Source organism: Lissotriton helveticus, chromosome 3_1 (genome assembly GCF_964261635.1).
Source record: "Lissotriton helveticus chromosome 3_1, aLisHel1.1, whole genome shotgun sequence".
NCBI lineage: Eukaryota > Metazoa > Chordata > Amphibia > Caudata > Salamandridae > Lissotriton > Lissotriton helveticus.
Window position 1 is genome coordinate 1,510,768,366 of NC_136061.1, and position 24,937 is coordinate 1,510,793,302.

Below are 24,937 nucleotides of genomic sequence, written 5' to 3' on the forward strand. Positions count from 1 at the left end.
AACACATATAGCCTCTCGTATAGCTAATGATCAACACATGCAGCAGTTTACAGAACAACAGACATAATGATGCACAAATTAAGACAGTTTAGTCACTAACCCATGCATTCAGTGAGACACATTTAATCACTCACTCATACAGTCAGTCACGCACCTACTAAATCCTTCATCCAGACACTTATACATCCACTCATTCTTCAATATGTAAGACATATTTTAACTTTACAGAAACATACAGTCACTGGATGTTGTCATCAGTGATGTCATCAGTGATGTCATTTGAGATGTCATCAGTGATGTCATCAGTGATGTCACTGACCATGTCATGAATGATGTAATATGTGACATGATCAGCAGTGGATTGCGGGTGCGCGATATATAGTTAGTGCAACTAACTATATATGGAATTTCAATGGTTTTGTGTGAGTAAAATAAGGTTTTTTAAATGCTAATTCCTAACTATATATGGTCTATAACCTATGGTTTTTTCAGTGAATATATATATATATAAAATTTCTATGGCAAAATGAAACCCCTCTTTTTGTTCCTTTTCAAATTAAATGTATTAAGTGTTACCACTTTATTCCAATCAAGATGACTTCAGGTGTGCCATACTTTTGTCATAAGTAAGACTGTTAGCGTTCTAGTTGTTCTTTAGAACACTCTGGGACATTCTGTCATTGGGCTATAGTTGGGCTACATCTGGCTGATATTTGGGCTACATTTGGTTTTTTTTTTGTCTCTGGTGGCCATCTTTGGGCTACATTGGGCTACATTGGGCTACATTTGGGCTCTAACATATATATAGCCCAATGTAGCCCAATATATATTTTTTCAAAGTTAATTTTCGTAAAAACCACTGAAGCATATATCTTGAGACATAGCAAAGGCACATCGGGGTACCAGTCCCTACAATTTGGCCAAGTTTGGTGGAAATCCATTCAGCCGTTCGGGCTAAAAGTGAGTCCAACCGCCCTATGGAAATTAACATGGGGAAAACACGTTTTGGGACCCCCCTTTTATCTCGGCCCCCGCTTGACGGATCCCCCTGAAACTTTCAGGGAAGCAGCGGAGCGCAGCGAGGCAAAGTTAAGGAAAATTACAGGCAGATCCCTCATTCGGCGCCAAAGTTATTCCCAATAGAATGTTGCGGATTTCCTATGGAAAACGATCCTAACTATAACTACCTACTGGCGACCGCCAGTAGGTATTATATATATATATACATACATATGTATATATATAAAAACCTCCATGTGGCTGCACTCAAAACAGAGCAAACACAAGGAAATGACAGAGCGCTGAAACTTTTCAGACACTCATATGCAAATCTGTCTTGATCCTGTTCCTTATGGGAACAGTCCAGCCTGAACTGCCAAGCCAGGTCTTCCCTGGACTGGAAACTAGCAACCTGGGACCCTTTTCGGGGTAACACCCCTCATTAGACGGGCTGACTTGAATCCATGGCAAAGTGAGCATGGGACACACTTCTGGGCATACCCTGCCAACTTAGGGTGAACAAAGCAAACACAAGGAGATGATGAATGGAATAATGAAACTTTTCAGGCACTCACCCCCGTCACAGATGTGGATTGAGTCCACCAGCCACCTCAGCACTCAAACAGAATTGGTGTTGCCAGCCCCCTTCAGCCAGTAACCCTCTAAGTGCATTCTGGTCAATTTGGTCCACCTACGCAATGTTACAGTTTTTCAGGTAGGCAAAGCCTGAGAACTATTAATTTCTTCCAATCTCTCATTTTTTTTCTTGGCTGCAGATAGTTTTCAGAGCTGAGTCTTTCAAGTGCTTTTGCACCAGCCCTTGGTCGGTGCTCAGAAGTGAGGTTTAATTTGGGGCTAGATTCAGGCAGTTCAGTTTCAAATGGGCCTGTTTGTGTCTGTGTCTTTGAGGAGGAGAACAAAGACAATTTTAGAGTGAAGATAATGAAATTCATATCTTAAGAGAGTGGCTTGTCCGTCATGTGTTATGATGCTGCCCTGCTGGTGCACACAGGGCCGGCCCTTACTCCAATAGCATCCTGGGTGGACAGAAATGTTCAGCCCTCACTACAGCTGGTGAATAAAAAACGTAGATGGTTTTCATAGGTCAGTCCTTGCCTCGCAACATCAAAGCAGCAACGTGCCTCAGATCACACATCTCTGCACCTTCCCAGCTCACCTAATCACCCATAACATTACACGCTCAGACTGATTCTAAGTTGTTTTTTGGGAGTGTAGGGTGTGTTGATATGTGGTAGCAGTGGAGGAGTGTAGGGGGTGAACGGCAGATGGGAGCACAATATAGGGGGTTGATAGGGTGCTAAAACAATAAGGGGCATCAATTTACAAGGCCCCTAGAGGCACTTTTGCGTTGCCGGAACATCACTTTTATTGATGCTCCGGTGGTGCATATTTACAAGGCCACGCAGAGCAACTTTGAGTGGCTTTTTATAGCCTTGTACATATGTGGCTCTTTTGACCAGAACACCAGCCACGGCTCGTGCAGGGCGTTACACCGGCCGGTGACATCAGGCAGAGGAGGGGCAGGGTGGGGGGGTTGTAAAATGCGGGATATGGACGATGTCAGGTAAGTACCGAAAAAAAAAAATTGTTACACGCGCTGCATCACCAAATTTGATGCAGCGCGGGTAACGATTTTTTTTTTCCGGTACTTACCTGACATTGTCCATTTCCCGCATTTTACAACCCCCCACCCTGCCCCTCCTCTGCCTGACGTCACCGCCCGGTGTAACGCCCTGCACGAGCCGTGGCTGCAGAACACTGTGTGAAAGTGGTGTTCCATGGGTGTTGCTGTGGTTGCTGTGTTTGTTCACAAGCAACATCCATGGAATCTGAATCATTACCAGATTTACGAGGAATTGTAAGCCTGGGAATGCATCAGATTATAACACCGGCCCAGGGGTGGCGTTTGGGAGGTGCAGCGAGGAGAATTATCCATATTTCCCCAAATTTTTCCCCTTTCTATGTGGGCTGCATTCTGCAGCATACATAGACAGCGGAAAACACCTCAGGTCATTGTTTTTGTGCAGGAAGGAGTCCCTTCCTGCACAAAAATAATCACCCCTACAATACAGGCAGCCTTGCACCCAGGTGCAAGTGTGCCTGTATTGGTGCATGGTAGCCCAGTGTGCGTCAGTAAAGGGAAAAAAGATAGGAATGAGCCTTATCTCATAGATTCGGCACATTCCTGGCCTTTTCTTTAGACATAGCGCAGCACAGCAGGATTCCTTACAGCGCTTCCCTGAGCCAATATCTTATAAATGAGGCCCAGTGACTGCAGCATGATAAACACTATTAAAGTGAATCACAGGAGCCAGGTTAGGGGCCGTTTCTGAATGCAGGACCTTTATGATACAGTTTATTTCGCCCCTCTGTTCACTGGCACCCTGGGCCTTGGCCAAAAAACATCCCTGAGTGTGTACGTGGGGGTACACGGATCTCACACAGGAAGTGCCACGATTCCACACGGGAGTGTTTGGCACCCCTAGGACAGGAGCACATGTTTACCTTTTACACATTTCTCCAGTGTTCACATGTCCCTCAGAGGCCTTTCTCTCTGGCACTCTCCTGGCTTTATGAAACGAGGGGTGGGGACATCCAGGGGGGGGGGTCACATGGCCTTCTCCAAACTGATATCTTTCCCCCCCCACGAGGACACAGATAGGACATGGCTGAAGAACCAAGCTCTGCTCTGTGCAGATAGTGAAAGTAGTGCTCAGTGCCTCTTCAGTTTGAGTGTTGCTTGACAGACAGCCCTCTCACTTTACTATATGCATACTTACGGATTGGGTGCAATATTGTGCAAAGGACAACGCCAGGGATATCAAACAGCTGATAACACTGATTTTACCCAACCCTGACCTGGATAAGCGATGTCACTGCTGACCCTTGCAATGATGCTGACATCTCTCAGCCATGACCTGCTGCTGTCCTAGCTGTGCCATTCCTGCACTTCCAGAAACCGTTAGTTACTGAGGACTAAACCTCTTATGTCCCTTCAAAGGAAATTATCCAATGGGTTTCCGTTCAGCCCAAGACAGATGCAGCACTGCATGGTCTGGTGAGGTACAACGTGGCACATTGCATAGGATCAACAAAGAGACACAAACACTGTGCGGCAAGCGCAGACACAAGTAAAGGATTTATTTGGGAAAATAATAGATTTCTTGTGATACATTACAAGGTTTTGATTTACTGTTTTCAATTATTTTCACTTACAGTTATGACAACTTTCTACAAGTTGACAAATCAAAATGTTGCTACAGGTGGGGCACTCCGTAACTAATAAGTTCTCAAAATAGTAAAAAAAAATGTAAATACAATTCTTTAGCTTTAATATGTATTTTGTTCATTAACGTGCACTAACGTTCCTAATTCTACTCAAGTTGACAACAAGAGGACAGTGTTTTAAATAGTGCCTCTCTATGAGTCCTGCTTTTTCCCCTTCATGTGGTCACTTGAGAAGGCAGCGTACCACTGATCACAAAATAGTGGACACCTGTTGTTATATCTTTAGTAAGGTATTTGACCTTTCTCAGAGACTTTGTCTACCACCTTGGTTGGGGACAGAGCTACACATTGTGCAGAAATTGAAAAAGTATGCATTTTGTTTGCTTGCAGTTGTGATGTTCTGTATTGTTTTGCATTGTGATGTTTACTTTTGCACACATGTCCGCAGCGCAATAGTACTTTTTATGTTCCTAAAAGTATTTTCCTGAGCATTTCTAATACGTTTGATTGAACATGTAAATATTTGTTTTACATTTAAAAGTCATTTTTACCTCGCAGATAAAGCATGGTAAAGGTTTGAGTGGTAACCACAGGAGTGGTAAAACTATGCATGACAATGTTTACTTTAATGTAATCCTATGTATGGTTGTGATAAAGGTATGCGTGGTAAAGACAGCGGTGATTATGGTATATGCGTTGTAAAGACTGCATGGTAAAGGCATGCCTTATAAATGCATATGTGATTCCGTCACACAACATAAATCCCTTTGACTTCTAGAATGGGAGGGGGATACGTGCCCTAAGGGATAGCACCAGTAAAGTAAGGTGGAAAAAGTGATGGGACTGCATGAGCGTTGCTATAAAAGGGAAATAGAAATATCCACAGGTACACGAAACAGAGAAGAAAGTCAAATATAATGTAGCACTATAGAGACACTATAATATTGAGAGTTTTTTTGTTTTATATAGCACAAACTCGAGCGGAAGATATTGCAGCACTTTATATGAGCATCAGTTGCTTCACACACGACCACATTAATGTTGTTAGGCACTGAGATATTACGTGATTTGCCATGAATCACAAGATGTTGAGCGTCCCTGCCGAGACTCGAAGCCTGTTCCCCACTTTAGATGTCGACTCATCTAGTCATTAGGCAACATTCCGGCTGCGGTATTATTTTGTCCACAGGCGTTCCTACCAGAGACCTGGCAATTGGCCAAAAGAGCCATCCAAGTAGAAGGAAAATAAGTAATTTGCATATGAAGATCAGTATGCAAATAAAGAGCGTGCAGGATTGGCGTAAGTGAAAGGCTAAGGAAATGGCAGCCAGAGAGAGGACTAATGAGGATAATGTCAGTGGAACTTCAGTCTGCAAAACCACTCTTTCTTTAATAATCTTACAGAAGCAATCAGAGAAAAGTAGTGCCCTACATCCATGACTATCATTACATTATCTCCTTGACTAAACAGTGTTCTCACATAAACAAATGCATTCACATTTGTTTGCTTTTTTAGTCCTTTTTCTTTACAGGGTTATCTTAAATCGTATGATTGTGGCATCACTTATTGCTGTCTCTTGACTCTTCAAGTAGCATAACTGAGCAGAGATAGTAACACTTTACACTGATGTAAAATCTCCAAAAGAGATTAGAACTGGCACATGGTGCCCACACCGCCATTCACTCCCGCCCGCCTGTACATATACACAATTCCTCCCCAATGAAACTCTGGAGACATATTTATGGGAAAGAACTGCTGCAGGTTTATTTCATACAACACACGTATGACGTTTAAGGTGGGTCATCTTACGGGCGATCCAAAGCAGGCAGCCCCTCGCTGTCCCGCATGCCTAAGGAGCCATCTTGCACGGCGAGTCGATGCTCTGACGGTGCAGCACATTACCAACTTCGTTATACTCCCGCCCCCGCCCCCCCCCTGTCGGGGCAGAGCGGTGTGGCACACCCCCGGTTGGTTCAGGCCCCCCGCCCACCCGAAGGACTAACGGGGCGCCGTCGCGGTTTCCCGGAACCTCCTTCGGCTCTTGGTCCTTGGCTCAGGCACCCTTACTGTGCCAGGCAGAGGTACCCTTACTGTACCCTTCTGCCGCAGAGGTACCCTTCCTGTACCCGTCTGCTTCCAGATCACCCTGTAACTCCGCCTGCAACACAAAGAAGAACATTACAACATTCCACTACTTGGCGCCGCCGCTCAAGCTGCTGGGTCAGGGTTCAGGGTGGGAACAGCGCTTGAGCCGCGGGAGACTGGGATGAGAGAGGCCGAGCCTTGGCCACCGTGGAAGATATAGCGAGTTCGCCCCTCCCACCTGACGGCCCTCCCCTGGCCTGTGAATGGTGAACGCGGGGCGCCCTACCAGTGTCGGCTGGAGTTTCTGCCGGGTGGGACTAAAGTGCTGTCCCGCCCATGTTCCCCTGCGGGTCACGCGGTCAGCGGTCATAGTGCCCACACCGCCATTCACTCCCGCCCGCCTGTACATATACACAATTCCTCCCCAATGAAACTCTGGAGACATATTTATGGGAAAGAATTGCTGCAGGTTTATTTCATACAACACACGTATGACGTTTAAGGTGGGTCATCTTACGGGCGATCCAAAGCAGGCAGCCCCTCGCTGTCCCGCATGCCTAAGGAGCCATCTTGCACGGCGATTCGATGCTCTGATGGTGCAGCACATTACCAACTTTGTTATACTCCCGCCCCCCCCCCTGTCGGGGCAGAGCGGTGTGGCACAGCCCCGGTCGGTTCAGCCCCCTCGACTGCCCGAAGGACTAACGGGGCGCCGTCGCGGTTTCCCGCAACCTCCTTCAGCTCCTGGTCCTTGGCTCAGGCACCCTTACTGTGCCAGGCAGAGGTACCCCTACTGTACCCTTCTGCCGCAGAGGTACCCTTACTGTACCCGTCTGCTTCCAGATCGCCCTGTAACTCCGCCACAGCTCTGGAGGAGGCCCCTGTCGATGACAGAGCCCCCCATCCACCTAGCCACTTCCCGTCGCTTTTTTGTGCCTCTTGTACTTCCAGGAGGAATATGTCAACTCCCAATCTAGCCAAGTGTTCCCTGTCTTAGTCATCGTACCCTTCGATTATCCTCTCATATTGGTACTTGCCTAAAGAAACCCAAGTCCTTCTCCTCATGAATCATCCTGGGTCTGTTGACCCCCTTGAGGGAATGGTCTACCGCTACAGTTGCCCCTGAAATTGGTTTATAACCTAATGGATCGAAGACCCGCATTGGTGATGACCCCTTCCAAACACTGCATGCCCTTGGTTATGCAACAAAGGTAGGTATCAATTCTCGCAGGGCTAGTTACCATCGCCATTCCTTACGCTTAAAGAAGGCGACTCGGCGACCTTGCATAGGCATTAACTGATGCCGGAGTTTGAACTGTAATGCACCCCAGGTGCTCAGTATCGTACATTACGCCCTCCGAATCATTTCGTCATTGGGTGGGCTTGAACCACCAACCTTTCGGTTAACAGCCGAACGCGCTAACCGATTGCGCCACAGAGACATACAACCCTCCGATTTATGGGAAAACTGAAATTTCGGGATTATTGCTTCGGTTTTTAGACATATTATGACATTGTTAGCTGAATGGCGCCCTTAAGCGATATTTAGCAGCTTTTATAGGTAACGGGTCTGTTTATCGTATTTGGGGCATTTGTCAAATGAAACTTCCTCCAATTTCATGTGCAACACACATGCTCGGAGCAGTATTACAAAATGACCACACCTCCAACTTTGTTAAGCCATATGTGCACTGCTACTGCAACAGGATATAACCAATGAATAATCTGTTACATCACGTATACCGTCACTGAGCACTTCGTGTCAATCCACTGCTCAATCCACTGCACACTGCCATGCATGTACCGCCAGAGCCCACACCCCACAAATGGATGCATTCTCAATGTATACATAAAATCACTCCGAGTTAACGTTGGAACTGTGAAACTTAAAATTACAGCAGATGTGTGACGGAGTCAGTAGTGGTTCTATTCTTAGTTAGGAGACCAATAAGCTGCCTGAAATGTCATGTACACATCCCTTGCTACGATTCGTTACCTTAATTTGTCAGCCCCGTTAGGTGCCAGGATGTTTCAAAGCTGGCATTAGATAAAAGCCACCTCCAAGACTGGGTAACCCCACTGAGCCACTTCGCTTAGTGTGTTATGCCACCAGACTAGCACAAATAGTTTTCAATATAGTGCTATTAGTTTATTGACCCACGCAAAACCGTGTGTTTTGCAGAGTTGACTCCTGTCTATACCGGCATCGTAGCGTGAAATTGGGATTCATTACCATCCCACCTAAACGGCGATGCCATTTGTCTCCCAGGATCTCTAACCAGGCCCTAGCCACCCTGGGGGGAAAAATTTGTTAGATGATATTGCATGCTGGTACCAAGTTTGCTCTCCACGAGCCCCGCGCAAATAACCTTTCTCGTTATATTGAGCAGTCTCCTTCAATGTTCATTAGAGCAGTCCCATAATGTTCATTAGAGCAGTCTCATTCACTGTTCATTCATGCTATTACTACCGGGTATTTACAGCAGACATATACTGTTGAGGCAGCCGGGCCGTAGAATGTAACGTATTGTGGAGTATTATACGAGTTGTCAACTTATGGACAAAAGTTTGGGTTAACATTAATTAAATGCGCCCGGAGATTCCCCAACGTATTGGGAATGTGCGCGATGCAAACAAGGCCCACGAGCTGCGGAATTGTTTTTATGTCATAATACAATTCAATAGTCGTACCGACGATGCAAGTGTAATACTTGGGATAAGTCATTGTAAATTTAGAATGCTTCATTAATATTTGATTGGGTGTCTTTGACCTGTAAGCTGCCGACACCTTGATGATTTATAGCCTCTCCCTTGCCATGACTATGCTGCGAGTTAACGCTGACGATGCAGCACGTAAATAAAAGAACGGGTTTACCCGGGTGTTCACCTTTAAACACCTGAGACGGTACATTGTTGCTGACAGGACATGCCGTGGGCCAGGTGAGTTGGGAGTAATGTATCCTGGCGGCAACGCACGCTATAGAATGCACATAGCATACGTGTGTGATCAACTATCGCGGACAGACAGCAATACGTGTAGGCTACCCCAAGATGACTTATACCGTCGTCGGGAAGACTGGTGTTGATAGATCCACTTCCCCCAGCTGTATGACCGGCTGGCGAAGACTTAGGCGCTATGGAAGGCTGCATCAGCCAAAACTACACGCGCAACAATGGTAAAACCTCTGGGGCCGCAGCTCATCAGAACACGAATACGCCTACGCCCTGGAGGATCCGATTAGCATACGTAAGCAACGATATTAGATTATTATGCGTGGCTGTATCATACTGAGTGTCATAGTGACAATTTAACAACGTAACCAGACTGTTACCCGAGCGTATCAACCAAGACGACGATGGGGACAAAACTCCATAATAGTCGTGCATTCATGGCATTACAAAACTCCATAATAGCCGTGCATTCGTGGCATTACTATTCAGCTTACAAAGCGCACAGCCAAAACCAACACCCGAGTCGCAATCGATATGCAATATGTAATATTACACCGTAAGAATTTGCCAAGTGTCCAGACTTGAAGCCTGCGCCACGATGGCAGCAAGGGGCCGCTTCTTGCCAATGATCGTATTTTGCATGTGCCTGGAATCAACTTACACGTGCGCCGCCCCAGGACAGAAACCAACGGAAACCATTGAAAGCTGGCACCGCCGCGGAGGGCTCACGTTGCGGAGTCGAAAAGGTTACTGTATTAGGGCACGGACAATGGCACTGCGACCAAGCTCCGGCTGTCGGAGATCCCCGGGGCCTCGCTTTACCTACAAATGTGGCGCCATTGTGGCACTCGCCGTCCCCTAAACACAAGACAGTTTGTTTCCAAATGGCAATCTCTGATGGCTGCAACATCAGTGTATAACGCTTTCTGATTTGTTATAATCAGTTAATCGATCTCCGTATTTACAGATAAACAGTTTGTGTTGTTCAACTAACATATATAGAGTGCACAATGTTGAAAGTTACTCTTTTACCCCCCTTCTTGGGAGAGCTTTGTATGTGTTTCTATAATAAACACAGTTTTCTTGTGAATCTGAAATTGATGCCTGCTTCCTACACGCAAGTTAACAGTAACAATAATCGCCCAAATGTTCAATTGCTCCACCCTGTACGGGGAATAACTAACTATAAAATAAACGTTAAACAAGCACAACAGCTGCAAAATAAAGGCACCACACAAAGGTCTTCATTCCATTTTGTTAGACGGCTCGATCCGAAAGTATTGGAGCACTTTACATGACATGTGCACCAGTTACATTACATATGAACACATCTATTTGTGGTAAGCACGAGGAGATTAAGTGATTGGCCCAGAATCACATGATATTGAGCCCATGTGGAGGCTCGAACCTGGTCTCCCCCCTCCAAAGTCTGCAGCTCTGGCCTTTATGCCATACCCTGTTTGCCGTCGTGCAAGGACCATGTAATAATGACAATGTCAAGAAGATGAAACCCTGTGTTGGTTCTAATACAAGAATGTTTCTGCTTTCCTTTGCACCAAATCGCACCTTCTCTACATCTCATTGCATATGAGTATGATGGCGACCCTCCTCTGCCAACCTGGGAGCACTCATTAGCTCTCCCTCAGTTTCCAGACTCGGATTTTCCGCACGCCATGATCACTGGGATGCGTTGCACGTTTTGGGGAGGATGAGAGGCCAGGCAGGCCTCGCCTAAGATGGCCTCCGCCTGGAGATTGCCAAAGGGAGCAGGTCATTACTGAAAGCCCAAAGCCGCTAACGCAGACGCCCCTGAGAGAGTGCTAACGCAGACACCCCTGAGAGAGTGCAGCCCCTCCAGCGGATGCCAGCCCGGCGCTTAACAGCCTTATCAATATTTCAGGGTGAAAAACTATAATTTCGGCTGCCTCAGCATCGGGAGAATAAGCCGCTTTCCATCTGCGAGAGACGAGCTCCATTTGTGACGGACATGAAAAGGAGCCAGCATACATCAGCCTCCGTGCAGCGGCGCCTCGCTCGTGGGCATGCCAATTTAAAAAAAAAAACAGCCCTACAGTTCAGCATCCCATTAAAATTCCGACACATGCAGCCTAATGACACATTTGCGCTTTTAACCCCGACCTGTTATTCTCTCACATGTGGCAGGGCATTGAAGCACTTTACGACAAGTAGTACTCTACTATGGAATCGCTAGCCCTTCCAGAACAGAAGCTTCTTCTTTCCGTTTTGTTATAATGAAATTTTTTAACGCAGTTCCTACGGCAAAATAATATACATTTCCGAATAGGAAAGGAGAAGAGGGTGAAAGGGAAACGGTGCGGCAAATGTGGAGATGTACAATGCATCAAGTAGAGAGACTGCCGCTTGGATGACAATTTATAGCATTTACATAGCGCTTCCCTTCTCGGCAAGGCATTGAAGCACTTTACGACAAGTAGTACTCTACCATGGAACCGCTAGCCCTTCCCGAACAGAAGCTTGACAAAGGCAGCCAAGAGTGATGATACCTAGACAACAAATGGAAATGCATTTGCAGACCTGTAAAAACGAATACAGTCGAATGAAAGCCCGATATTCGGTGAGAATCGAGAAGATATAAATTGCGTCATTTATTCTCCACAGCAGTGTAAATTAAACAAGCACCGTGCCGCCCATCCCACCGATGCCAAATCACAGCCCCGTCTGTAGCGAGCTCTGAACGCCAACCACCTCCGCTGTCATGGGCTCCTCCACCAACAGCACAACTCAGACAACGAGAGCAAAGGTCGCAACTTCCCTGTAGCTCCCACGGCAAACAAATCCCAAAACTTATCGTCTGCAAACAGCCACAAACGAAACTCGCTCACCTAAAAGACCAGCGCGAGTGGATTAAGGCGCCAACCCAGTCCCCTGGCTACTTTAAAATCGCCAACATCTAAACCTCAAAACACCGTAACACTATTCATTGAACCGAAGCTCACGGCTCGATCACCCAAATTCATGGCTCGATAGGCGGCTCGAACCTGGTGTCGCAGCTAATGACTAATACATAAGCAGTCCCAAATACCCATGGACTCAAATACGTTTTTTTTAATTTTATTTTTTTAAATTTTACCAATGGTTACCAATGGTTAGCAGGTGGCAAATCCAATTGTGAATGAGTTAGAAGTTAGTAACAACTTCAAGTTTTCATGTTAAGCACGTTAGAAATCATCCGCAACAAGCTCAAATGTGATTGGCCTATTAGTCGTCATTGACCTTAGGCACCTATAATAAGTAGTTTAAGACATTTCCAATAAAACAAGTGTGAACAGTGAGTGTAGTTTAAGACATTTCCTATAATAAGTAGTTTAAGACATTTCCAATAAAACAAGTGCGAACAGTGAGTGTAGTTTAAGACATTTCCAATAAAACAATTGCGAACAGTGAGTAAGATAAGCGGCTCGAACCTGGTGTCGCAGCAACAAAGGCGGCCGTGCAAGACCAAATACTCTCCCTTCCTAATTAATAGCTTCAAATGATCGCGCATTCACAATCGCTCATTGGTACCGGCAAAGCAAAAATGTTGCCCTCCTTGTGAACGTTTAAGCGGACAGAGGCGGTTTGACGCTAGCGGAAGACCTCATTGAGTGGATGTATTGCACCCATTCACTTTCTAAAGGGACAGAGGCGGTCCGATGCAGGCAATAGAACACGTGTGAACACCGCCGACAGGCACTGCCCAGCATGCTCCCCCTCGGCCCCCCAGGCCACACAAACCGCTGCTCGGCATCGACGCAGAACCCCCGCAAGCGGACCCCCGAACACAGCACTCACCGCAAACCCGACGAGGGAAAAACTCGACGCAAGACCCGCGAGGCAGGCAGGCGCAGGACGGCCACACTAGGGCCGAACAGGAACAACAGCGCTTGGGCCGAACAGGAACAACAGCGCTTGAGCCGCGGGAGACTGGGATGAGAGAGGCCGAGCCTTGGCCACCGTGGAAGATATAGCGAGTTCGCCCCTCCCACCTGACGCCCTCCCCTGGCCTGTGAATGGTGAACGCGGGGCGCCCTACCAGTGTCGGCTGGAGTTTCTGCCGGGTGGGACTAAAGCGCTGTCCCGCCCATGTTCCCCTGCGGGTCACGCGGTCAGCGGTCAAAGTATTGATTTCGGAAAGTACTTTCCAGCACAAAACTTGGAGCCATTTTATCAAGAAAGCGTGATACACTATCGCCGCTTTTATCGGCAGGAAACTGCGGCTAAAGCGGCGATAATGGGCTTGATAATACGCCCTTGTGATTTCCCATAGAAGCCCAGGTTCTGGTGTTAACCTGGGCTTCTATGGGAATTCACAAGGGCATATTATCAAGCCCATTATCGCCGCTTTAGCTGCAGTTTCCTGCCGATAAAATCGGCGATAATGTATCGCCCTTTCTTGATAATATGGCCCTTAGTTCGGTAAATGTGTCCCGATGCATCCCTCTTGTTGGACTCATTGTAGTAAAGTTAGGCACATAAATATTTTCGAAGAAAATACACATTGTAGCAGGAGAATATATTAGTAAGACATTTAAATCATGCAGCAATGGTGCATGCTGTGACTTTAACATGTAAGCAAAAACACAAAGGTTCTTTCAGCCTTAAAGAAGAAATGGATGGAAGAGGGCACTTTAATGGCTTCTAGAAAAGTAATATGCAAAGTGTTTACTTTTTTAACTTAAGACAATGGTCTAGGAAAGTGAAACAGTAAGTTCCTCTGTTTACCACTGCTTAGGCACCTCTCAATATTCATCCTTCCTCTGTTCATTGAGAGAGCTGAGCAGCTATGAGCTTCTCTGCCTATTACCACAGTGGGTTTATCACCTGTTTCTTATCATTATTGGAGAAGTGTGGCGTAGGTGAATATGTAATGAAAGGCTTTTCCTTCATTCCATTTTTTAATTAGACGCAGAGATAAATATGGCTCCAGTAGCAAAACCATTTATTTCCAGTCCTTTATGGGGTCCATGCTGAATATGCTCTTGGAGCCCTCAAGTGAAACTCCCATTTTTGTGAGCAGAAGGCATAGCTTTCACTTAATTTTTGGTTTCTTTCCCTGCTCAGTAGGTTCAGTGGTGCTGGAGCAGCTTTCAACGGGCGGCTGCTGCCATCAGTGTTACATGGCTGATGTCAAAGGGGCTGTGAAAAATCCAGGGGGCATATTATCAAGAACTGCGATAAAATTATCGCCGCTTTAGCGGCAGGAAACTGCCAGAAACTGCCTCTAAAACGGCGATAATGGGCTTGATAATATGTCCTTGTGAATTCCCATAGCAGCCCAGGTTAACACCAGTACCTGGGCTGCTATGGGAATCTACAAAGACCTATTATCAAGCCCATTATCGACGTTTTAGCGGCAGTTTCCTGCCGCTAAATTCGGCGATAATTTTATCGCCATTCTTGATAATATGCCCCCAAGTGTTTCACAAAGTACAGCAAAAGAGTCATGCCCATTGAGAAGTAGAGTGGGTTATGTGTCTTATGTAGCCAGTGGTGTAGTTAGGAGTACACTGTCGTAAATGTATTACTAAAGCATGGTGTGGGAGCAAACTATCATTTAGAGACAGCAGATTTTCTATTGAGATGGCTGAAAACATTCTAACTGACATGCAGATTTACTGATAAAACTATATAGTGCAAAAAAAATATGTGAAATTCGAGTTTCAGCAAATATCTACTATTTGCACATCACCAAGTAAAGTGCCCCGATGTGTTTTGATCCTACTAAAACCTGTTTCCAGTAGAATTTTCAAAAAATGTGCTTCAATTGTGTTTTTCTAACTTCTGGTGATTTGAAAAATTTGTAGAGTTCATTCACAGGAATCTACATTTTCTTATGTGTTAGGAAAAAACCTGATATCATACTGATTTTCCTACAACACCCCCTGTACCCTAACAAGATCCTCAGATTGTTCACTTTACAAAATCCTCTAATGTTGCAGTCAGAGAAAGAAAACAGAAAGTTTCATGTTAAAAGGACAAGCAAGCAGTTTGTCGGCAGTTGAACTCACAGCAAAGGTGACAACATATCTTTATTGCTCATTCACCTTTTAAACTCCAGCAATATTAATTTGGGGAGTGCTCCCCTAGCACTCCTACTACCAACCCCTAAGAGTAGGATCTGCTACTTTCCACAAAGAGGCACATATGCTCACCTCTGCCTCGCATAAGACTTGAGCCCAGATTTTCAAACAAGGCATGGAATGCCGCGCAGCAGCCAAAAATGCAGTGCTGTGTTGCGTGACAGGGAGGGAGCAGGAGAGTGCCATATCTACACAGGTATGGCTCTCTCCTCCCCTATTCTTCCCTGTGCTGATTTCAGCTGTTGTGTGCCAAGCACACACCTTTGAGCCATAGCAATAGGGTGCTTGCCTGAGTCTAACATTGGTTTTACTCACTTGCGTAGACACACTTTAGAACTTTTCTTATTTTATATGTGTGCTGCACAATGCAAGACGTATACAAAGTTGGAAAAGAAAGGAGAAATAAAGAGATTTCTCTTCGTAATGCCTCCTTTCAAACGGTGTTACTTTTTGGCGGTAAACCTTGTCTGCTATTGTTTGAAGATAGGGTTTTGCGGTAAAAGGCATGAGCGATATGCCCTTGTACCACCATGTAACCCCTCTTGGCGTTAAGTAACGCAAAGTACTGCTTTGCGCTGCTTTATATTACTTTCTGGGTACTTTCCAAAACGGAAAAAATGTTGTACCGGAAAGTAAATTAGGGAAATAAATTGTGCAGGTTTGCGTCACTTTTGCAACAGTAACCCAGTGCAAAATGTTTATAAATCTGCCCCAAAGAGTCACGGAAAGATGAGGGATCTAATTCTGGTCAGGCAAGATTCAGAAAGGATGCCGTTCAACCCAGGCAATGATCCCAAGCAGCAAGTGCAATTGGCTAGGGATGGTCAGAGCCAACACATCTCTTGAGAGCTAGGCAGCAGAAAGAAGATTCCGAATAGTCCCAAAGAGTAGATTCAGCAAGTGCACTCGATAAAGCTGGTCCTTTTAACTCAAGAAAGTTCATATGATTATAAACACTGCTGACCTCCCTGTTCTACCTGGAGGCTCTGCCTAGCTACCGGATGGGTCTTACAACTGGTGGAGATCCGTAGTCGTGGAGAATTCCGCCAACTCCCCAAGGTCCTTTGTATCCAAGACACAATGGTAAGAATTATGAGAACTTACTTGGGGTTCATAAGCACTCCTAACAAAATGGACATTCCAAGGATTCCCTTTCTGTGTTTGGGTGGGACTTACAGTATTCCCCTTTTGTTTGGCGGTTGCTCTCACACCACAGGGAATTCTAAGACACACCATGATTCCAATGAATTGGGGAGGATGGGATCATTCTCCTCATTTCAGTGTCGGAAGAATACATGGTGTGGGAGAGAGGATGCTCCCCCCACATCAATGCTAGTGCGCCCCACTTGCAACCAACCATCAAACTTCCACCTCATCAATGCAAATCGAAATCGAGTAGCAACAATGCCCCATGATTATTACATTGCTTGTTCTTTACTCTCTTCCTTCTGTTACTTGTTCGTTGTTGGACAGCCAGCTCAGAATTATGGGAGTACCTAAGAATACATACTTCTAAAATACATACATGCATATCCTCTTATATATGAGAATTGTGCTTGCTCTCAAAAGTAAGTGCACATTACAAACCTGCTTTGCTCTATCTTCAATGTTGTAGTCACATCAATGAATTGTTGATACCCCCATTGAGTTCATTTCATTTTTATGTATGTTTAGTTTGCTGCTTCAGGGTCCACTTATTTCCTGTGCTACTTCAGCTGCAGTAGGCCGGCCTCTTGAAGTCAGTAACACGAGGCTGTGAGTTAGATGGATGTGAATAGTTTTTGGCAATCAAATGTTAAAGTTTTGCTGTAATATGAAAATGAGGTGGTGCCATTAATCTTCATACTGTTTGCAGAACGTTTAGTACTTGGGTAGAGGTTTTAGTGCTTATAGAGCAAATCTTTGAGTATGTGTCTGGCGACAAGGATGAGGTATCCGTCTTTGCTGGTTTATAATGTCTTGTGTCAGGTGGCATGTGTGGGTTTTCTTTCGTTGCCCTGAGCACTTTGCATATTAATATTATTCATTCTTTAAATGCAAACTTTATACTTATTTATTGTTCTACTTTTAAAATTATTTTAGGGTGGTCTAGGTTTTTTTTGTATGAACTGTTTTCTTAGGGTTTTTTAAGTGCAATTTGTGTTTGCAAATATTTGAAGTGATTTAATCGCGAGAAATCAATTTGTTTATTCTAAACGTTTTGCAAAATAAATGTAATTCTTTCCAAAAATTATGCAGTGGAAGGGCATTTTCCTTTCTACTTTTTCCAATTCATACTTTTTGACTCTTGTGTTTTTCATTTGCACTCCATATGCGCGTCTGTGTGAGTAATTCCAAGTTTAGCTTCCCTCACGCCATTTGCCTCAGGCTGTCAAATTAAACCCCCACCTTAAATCAGCAAATTCCTGTATTTCTTTTTTTAATTTTTTTAATTTCAAAAGTTTTTTATTTAGAAGATTTTCAATACAGTACAGTAGTGATGCAGTGATACTGGGGGGGGGGTGTTACAGCTGGAAGATATTATGCATTTTATGGTTACATGGGTACATAAATCACATCCTACTCACAGCAGCAGTCAAAACCATATTAGTAAATTCCTGTATTTCTAACGGAAATGAATACTGGTGTCATCCTTTAACCTACAGACTTCATTCTACAGATCTGAATTAAAGGGACCAATCCAGAAAAAGGGATACTTCAAGAGTTAGATACAAAATGCACAGTATCCTGATAGACTACAACCCAGAAATGTAAAGATTACCGCCTGCCCAGGGGTGATCTCTGACCCTTCAGAGGAACCACCTGATGGCACAAAAATGTTGGAGGATGGCTACAGTTCAAAGGGGCATATTATCAAGAACGGTGTTGTTGTAACATGCATTCTATGTTTGAGGGTTGGCGTTCCAGCTTATCCTTGTTTTCCCCTTTCACTACCTCCTCCTCCCTACTCATTGGTTATTGCTTGCCTACGTCATATTATTCATTAGGCATTGTTGTTGATGGGCGGTCATTCGAGCCCCAGCTGTTCGCCATACCGGTCCTGCACTTGTGGGTCTTTATATCTTAATAAATTTACTTATATAATTCAACTGACGCTGTGTTATATATGCGATGACACTTCAGATGGCGATGAGGACGGGATACTAAAGAGTTGTTCAAGACCCGCCGGTGTGTGACAGAGGATCGTCTTTTTCTTCAAAATATTTTTTTTCAAGGCAAGTTATTCAGATTATCTTTTTTCGGGGCGAATTATTCAATGCTAATTAATGTATTTACTTTTCCATGTGAGGTCGAGTTCCTTTGGCTCAAGACTCAGCGACCTTCTAAACTTTAATTTCAGGCAAGTTACGATATTTCAAATTTTGCCAAAGGAGTTTTCTAGCGCTAATTCGTTCTTTCGTCTACTTTCTTCCATGTGCTGACGTGGTGAATGTCACATGTTCGACAGCGTTTTCGAGGAAGCAAGTAGCATTCTCCTCAGCTGTAAACTGTCAACGGTCACGTCTATTTCAACGTCGGCCGTTGGAATCTTCAGTTTAGAGTCTTGCAGCCAGGCATTCCTATCAGCTGAAACTGACATCGCTGATGTGGTTGCTGACGTCATCGAGTAGCCTACGATCCGGAGCGTGACTCCATTTTGTATTCAGAAAATCGTATTTTTCTCTCAGAACAGTGTTATTAATGAGAGGAATTTGATGTTATAAGATAAAAAACTGATTTTTATCTGTTTTTCAAGTTTATATTTTCCTCACATCAAAGAGCTATTTCTTTTATAAAACTAAACTTAATATTTAGTAGTAGTTTTAGAGAAATTATAGAATTGTAAAATGTTTCTCTTTTCAATTTTAATAATAAGTTTTAAAAATAGCGTTTCTTGTAAAGAAAGAGGTAGAAGGAAAAGTAGCAGAAATGTCTACAAATACAAATATATGTGCTCCAGCCCCTTTCTTGAATGATCCAGGGAAAGCAAGCATGAAGTGGAAAAACTGGTTGAGGGCTTTTGAAAGTTATTTGGTCGCAATAGATGGGAAGAATTATGATCCAGAGAGAAAGGTAGCAATTTTGTTTGGATTATTGGGAGCAAATGGTCAGGAAATTTTCGATAGTTTGCCCGAGTATGACCCACCCCCGGGACAGTTTATACCATTAGATGAATACCAAGAGGCACTCAAACGTTTGGAAAGACAGTTTGGAGAGGAGCCTAATATAATGATTGGGCGTCATCATTTCACTATGCGTAAACAACAAGAAAATGAAACTGTTGAGGAGTATATTGGTGCTTTGCGTGTTCTAGCAACCAAGTGCGCATATAATGACATGGTGGATGTATATATTAGGGATCAGTTTGTTTTTCACTGCCATGAAAAGAAAATACAAGAGAGGCTTATGTCATGTAAAAATCCTCCTTTACAAGAGGCGATAGATATTGCCAAAGGGATCGAGAGAACTCTTCAGACATCAAAAGTTTTATCTGCTTCCTCAAATTCAAGGGCTGATGTTTATGTTGTTAATGATTTAAAACAAAAGTACCCTGCTTATGAGAAAAGAAATAGAGATGGCAGGGGCACAGATTCAAGTGTTATTATATGTTATAGATGTGGGTCAAAGAACCATAAAGCAGACTTTCAAGGATGCCCAGCACAGGGTAGGAAGTGTACAAAATGTATGAAAATTGGTCATTTCGCTACGAGTTGTAATAATTCCAGATCACAAAGATTCCAGAAGGTGAAAGTAAGTTATGTAAATGATTTTGAGGAAGATATGTGTGCCAACATTGTTCTGTCTATTGATGACCAAACTGGAAATATTAAGGGTCCATTAGGCATTGCACACATTGGAGATGTAGAGGTAAAGATCATGGCGGATTCAGGATCTCCGATCACTATTATTTCAGATGTGAAATATGCAAAATATTGGCCTAATACAGACTTGTTTGCTACAGATATATTTGCCAAAGCATATGGAGAGTCTGACATTAATGCATATGGGTATTTTTATGACTTGTTAAATATAAAAGGTAGAATAATTTCCACCAAAATCTATGTGGCTGAAAAGGGAAAAGACATTGTAGGATGGAAGGATTTAGCTAAGCTAGGCATTATACTTAAACCAGGTGCAGATGACCCAATTGTGTTGGATGAAAACTTTGTACAAGCATCTATTTCTTTGGTAAGTCCAGTTTTAAATGATGATATGGAAAATATTTTTAACAAGTATGAATCTTTGTTCGATAATAGAATTGGTTGTGTTAAAGCATTCGAACACGAAATTAAGCTGAAGAAAGGTGCAATACCGGTTAAACATAAGGTAAGGGCAGTTCCTTTATCAGTAAAATCTGAATTGCAAGAACTCTTAAACAAGCTAGTAGAGGAAGAAGTAATTGAGCCAACCAATTCTTCAGAATGGATTTCGGCTATTGTTTTAATTAAAAAGAGAAATGGCGAAATCCGCTTATGTGCAGATTTGAGGTCGTTAAATAAAAATATTGTTGTTGATTGTTTCCCTCTGCCAAATATACAGGAGATTTTGGCAGCCACCAGTGGATCAAAATATTTTTCAATTATTGACCTCAAGTCTGCATATCATCAAGTGCAGTTGTCAGAAGTGTCAAAGGAGTTGACCACGTTCACCACTCCTTTAGGGGCATTCAGATTTAAAAGACTTCCGTTTGGGCTGGCTTCTTCAGCCAGCGTATTTCAGAAATTAATGGAAGCTATTTTGAGTGGAGTTGACGGAGTACAAAAATTCCAAGATGACATTCTTATACATGCAAAAACAGTAGAAGAACATAATGAAATATTGGATACTGTTCTGGGTAAATTGTTTGATAGAGGGATGACTGTATCAAAAAACAAGTGCACATTTTTAAAAGATGAGGTTGAATATTTAGGCCACGTGTTAAGCTGTGAGGGTATTAGGCCCAAACTTGATTTAGTTAAAGCCATAACTGATGCCCCAAGGCCATGTGATAAGGATGCTCTTAGATCGTTTCTCGGGCTTAGCGAATATTATTCGCGGTTCGTAGAGAATTACTCTTGTAAAGTCGAACCCCTACGAGTATTGTTGCGCAAAGGAGAGAAATATTTGTGGACAGAGGAACAAGATAAGTCTTTTAAAATGATTAAAAATGCAATACTTAATGCGCCAACTTTGAAGCCATACAATCCAGAAGGGCATAATGTTGTAACTGTGGATGCGAGTTCTGTGGGTATCGGAGCAGTATTCACACAAAGGGTTGGCAATGAAAGTCATACAACTGCATTTATTTCTAGGAGGTTACAGGAATCTGAAAGACCCTACAGCACCATAGAAAGAGAAGCATTGGCTTGTGTCTGGGCGGTTGAGAAACTGAGAATGTATCTATGGGGCAAAAGTTTTGACTTAGTTACAGATCATAAGTAAAGTCAAATTATTTATTTCCAGTAGCTGGCCCCCAGTAAGAAATTTGAGTACAGATCTGAGAACGTATGCACAAGTGGCAGATGATTTAAGCATCAAGGACGGTTTCATAATGAGAGGTGAACTGTTGGTACCCCCGCCTAAGGTAAGACGAATTCTCTTGCAAAAAGCTCACAAAACACACCTTGGATCTACATTAACCAAGAAAGCCCTTAAACAATATTATTGGTGGCCAGGTTTGGACTCAGAAGTGAATTCATATGTAGAATCTTGTGCCACCTGTTTGAATTCTGACAAACGTTGGAAGTACAGAGTTCAAGAGTTGCAATTAGTGGAAATACCATCTTCCTCTTAGAATAAAATAGCCATAAATTTCTCTGGCCCTTTTCATGCTTTAGAAAGTTCATGTAAGTTCTTAATGTAGGTTTGTGACTATTACAGCAAATGGGTCTATTTCAAGTTTGTTCCTAACATAGAATCTAAAAGTGTTATTCAATTTTTAGAACAGCTTTTGACTATTGAAGGGTTGCCTCAAATCTTAGTGTCAGATAATGGTAAGCAGCTGACATCGGAAATGATGACGACCTTTTTAAAGAAAAATCGAATTTCACAAGAAAAGACTCCATTGTACTCGCCCAGATCCAACAGGCAGGTGGAGCGTGTCAACAGGTTTATTAAAGATGGAATTCAAATGGCCCTGGCAAACAATTTATCAGTTGTAGAATTCACTCAAGAGAGAGTGGACATGTATAACAGAACTGTCAATAACGTTACCATTTTTTCCCCTTTCTTTCTTATGAGAGGTAGACAAGCGGTCACAAGCATATCACCCAGGCTTTTTGTGTATCAAAAAGGGAAAAGTGACTTTACTGTTGTGGATGATGATAGCCTAAATGTCAAGAGTTCTATCTGCAAGCAACAACTAAAATCCAAGAAATACTATGATGACACGCATAAAGCAGTTCACAAAGACATTGCCGTAGGGGATTGGGTGTTAGTGAAAAAACCATTTGTAAAACAGAAAGGAGAATCTAAATACTTTGATCCAAGCGAAGTTGTAGAAGTATCAGGAGGTGCAATTCGTGTGTCAGAATTGGGTTGGAGGAACAAGAGTGATGTAATCAAAATCAAGGGTTTTCAAAAGAAATTGATGTCTGATTCTAAAGATCAGAATGCAGAGTCACTCGCAGATAGCTTTTGGTATGAGGTGACATCTAATAATGAGAATACGGTTAATGATAAGGAGTCTGAAATGTGTTCCTCTTCAAATCCCAATGGTGAAATTTACCAGCCAAAAGACACTGTTAATTTTGCATTGAGATCAAATAGAGAATTGTGTTTAGAAGATGCTTCTGCTAACATCCAAGGGTCGAATTCCCAAAGTTCTGCCGCTAATGAATATAATGAATGTGGTAGTTTGCAGAATGAGCAGGAGTTGTTAGTTTATCCTAATACTGTCGAATCTGCTAGTACAAGTTCAGGAAGAGTGGTACAAATTCCTTGTAAGTTTAGAGATTTTATAATGTATTAATATCATTCTGTTCTTTTGAAAGAAAGGGAGATGTTGTAACATGCATTCTATGTTTGAGGGTTGGCGTTCCAGCTTATCCTTGTTTTCCCCTTTCACTCCCTCCTCCTCCCTACTCATTGGTTATTGCTTGCCTACGTCATATTATTCATTAGGCATTGTTGTTGATGGGCGGTCATTCAAGCCCCAGCTGTTCGCCATACCGGTCCTGCACATGCGGGTCTTTATATCTTAATAAATGTACTTATATAATTCAACTGACGCTGTGTTATATATGCGATGACACTTCATTATTAAATAAATATTATTTAATTAAATTAAATTATATTATAAAAAATTAAAATTATCGTCGGTTTAGCAGCAGAAAACTGCCGCTAAAGCGGCTATAATGGGCTTGATAATATACCCTTGAGAATTCCATGCTGTGGTGTGAACATGGGCTTCTTTTGGAATTCTCCAGGGCATATTATCAAGCCCATTATCAGCGCTTTAGCAGCGGTTTTCTGCCGCTAAACCGGTGATAATTTGAACGCCGTCCTTGATAATTTGCTCCAATATTTGGGCAGGCAGTGTGATGCACTTACTCTAACGGCACACAGTCTGTTAGTTTATGACAGAGTACTCTGTTCCCGAAATTCTAAATCAGACCCCTAGTTTATTCATGGCATCAAATGTTCATAGAAATGCTTTTGAGTCATAGGGAAAGTTTACATTTTGCCCAGTTTACATTGGCAGACCACCGGTGTGTTCATACGACCAGTGACTGTCCAACTACCTATTCACTGCTTACTTTCTCCTTGTGGGTGCTCAGCTATGATAATTCTACTACCTGAATGTGTAACAAAGTAAAAGTTTCAAAGGAAGCACCCTCCTCTTGTGCATGACCCTCTTGTGAGCAAGAAACGAGGGACAACAACAGGAAATCAGTAGAGAGGACGACAGGGTAGCAGCATTGACCTGCAGTTGAAAACTGCAAAACTCCCTGTTCATTAAAATAGGGAGCCTAATTGTACTTCGAGTGCTATTCTTCCTCATCACAGTCCTTGGTATGTTAGGTTTCAGCCTTCAACAGAGAAGTAGTCCACAAGCCTAAAGAGACATAATTAACATTTTTAAGATATAGAACGCCTCCTGTGAGGCAAAGCAAACCCCCATGTTAACCCAAGATAAGAAAGTACCACCCAATGCTCTTCATCTTTATTACCAAGCACACACTTTCTCCTTCTTGGATACCCGTGCCCTAGTGACACCATGAAAATCCTTGGGAGGTATGGAATTCAGGACTGTAACTAGCACTAAGAAAAATGAAAATTACTGATAAGTAAATGGGTCTATACCTCCTTTTTGGAAAACGAGGCATTAGTTGTGATGTCAGCACAAGTAATCGGTCTACATTTGTCCTTCACTGGGAACCAAACACCCCATTGTAGTGCTTGACTCTCAGAGGGTAGCGTTGCAGAGCTGTCCAAGGCCTACTCAAGGGATGTAGTGTGGGCTAGTAATCACCATTGACAGATACGCAGAAATAACACTCAATAAATGATTGTTCAGACTGTGCTCTTCTTTATAAAAAGGTATAGTACATTTATTATTACACACACACTACTCAATGCTATGCAACAA

The 24,937-nt window shown here is 43.3% G+C and overlaps 1 non-coding gene across 1 annotated transcript; it reads right to left on the bottom strand.

Annotated features, from left to right (window-relative positions):
- Positions 1–7,702: 7,702 nt before the first annotated feature.
- Positions 7,703–7,776, bottom strand: TRNAN-GUU (transfer RNA asparagine (anticodon GUU)). Its single transcript has one exon. It is a non-coding gene; the product is annotated as a tRNA-Asn (tRNA).
- Between the last annotated feature and the right edge of the window lie 17,161 nt (positions 7,777–24,937).